We start from the raw sequence: 2,055 nt of genomic DNA, 5'->3' as shown, positions 1-2,055 counted from the left end.
CTTGAAATATTTGTTGGTAAGCTTTAGCTTTAACCAAGTTCATCTTTTATTCTTGACGAAAGTCAAAAGATGATCATGTGAAAATCGCTTGGTAACATCTTATATGATTTGTGTGAGACAGTCATTTGATGTATACTCGGAATGTTTTGTATTGATTATTTGATCACTTGAAAATTGCTATAAAGCTAATAGTTTGTGTGAGCCAGCTATTCTCGTCTTCTAAGAATGTTTCAATGATTAAAATGGGAGTTTAGAACAATTAACCATTGATTGGATATTGCACAGTATGCGTACTTGTATGCTAACTGTTGCAAGTGTATTCCAAGTCCGGGAATTTAGTATGCATACCCGTATGCGTACTGATTCAACAATTGAAGTCCGGGAACTATAGTATGCATACACGTATGCGTACTGAATTCAACTGAGTTCGGTCATGAACGACAGTATGCGTACCCGAGATTCTAAAACCATTATAGGTTAACGACTTAAAGACTTCATTGGGATTCTGAAGCCAGACCCAACTAGTTTCTCTGTAGTTGTGTGTTCTGATATTACTTTGTTCTATCGTATTGAGTACTATCTTCTCTAATATTTGCTTGAGATTTAATCTCTGATAGGTAAGATAAAAATTAATCACAAAGATCTTCATTTCATTCTTTGTGATTCCACAATATCTTGTTCCGCTACCATACGATTAAGTTATTGTGAGGTGATTGATATTACTAGGCTGTTCTTCGGAAATATAAGCCTGGTATATCAATTGGTTCATGTTCACCTTGATCTATCAAAAGACGGAACAAAACCCGTCGGTATTTCTGTGTGATACAGATTTATCTATTCAATAGACTTTTCTATGTGAGACAGATTTGGTTATCAAGTCTTCGACTTTGGGTCGTAGCAACTCTTAGTTGTGGGTGAGATCAGTTAAGGGAATCAAGTGCGTAGAGTCCTGTTGGGATTCAGAGGTGCAAGGAACGCGACTGTACCTTAATCAGTGTGAGATTGTTGGGGCTCAACTACATTCCAGTCCGAAGTTAACTTGTAGAGGCTAGAGTTTGTAGCGGCTTAATACAGTGTGGTGTTCAAATATGGACTAGGTCCCGGGTTTTTTCTGTATTTGCGGTTTCCTCATTAACAAAACTTCTGGTGTCTGTGTTATTTCTTTTTCACATTGTATTTGTTTATATAATCGAAATATCACAGGTTGTGCGTAGTTCAATCAATTAGATTATCCAATCTTTGGTAGTTGATATTAATTGATTGACACTTGAACATTGGTTTTTGGTACTGTTCAAGTTGTTTCTCATGATAATCAGGCTCGTGGGTTTCTATCTGTTTGATTTGCTGATTACATTGAGAAACAGAGATATAGCTCCTGAATATATTTTCCTTGATTGAGTCTGGCTGTCTAGTTGATTATCTTGGAATTATATTGGAGTTAGTCCATACAGATTGCCTAAACGAAATATTGGGTGTGGTTGTTAGACCCCCGCCTTTTCAGTATGGGGTTTCAAATACAGATAGTAGAAAAGAACAGTGGGAGTTTATTCAGAATCTTAGTGAACATATTAAAAACCCTTGGATGCTAGTAGGGAATTTGAACTTTATATTATACAATAGTGAAAAACAGGGTGGAAATGAGGCATTATCTAGTGCTTCAGTCATGATTCAAACTGTTATTTAAAATATTGGCCTCATTGACTTAAAGTTTCAGGGTGATCCATTTACATGGTCCAACCAGAGGGAAGGGGATGCAAACATCAGGGAAAGAATAGATATAAGTTTGGTTAATGTTAGTTGGTTTGATAATTTTCCTGATTCCATTATTCACCATCTCACAAGAGTAGCTTCTGATCATAGTCCTTTGTTTATTGAAATAGATCCAGCTAGGCTGAGATTAAGTAGACCTTACAAATATTTTAGAGGTTGGAAAGAACATAAAGAATATGATTTGTTTTTTGAAAATGCTTGGAAAAAGAATAGAGAAGAGTCTGAGAATGATATCATTAGAACTTTTGGGGAAATGTATGTGGATTTTAAACAGTGAATGTGTTC

The sequence above is a fragment of the Papaver somniferum genome, chromosome 6, assembly GCF_003573695.1.
Source record: "Papaver somniferum cultivar HN1 chromosome 6, ASM357369v1, whole genome shotgun sequence".
In the NCBI taxonomy this organism is placed as follows: Eukaryota; Viridiplantae; Streptophyta; class Magnoliopsida; order Ranunculales; family Papaveraceae; genus Papaver; species Papaver somniferum.
This window is presented reverse-complemented; position numbering follows the sequence as displayed.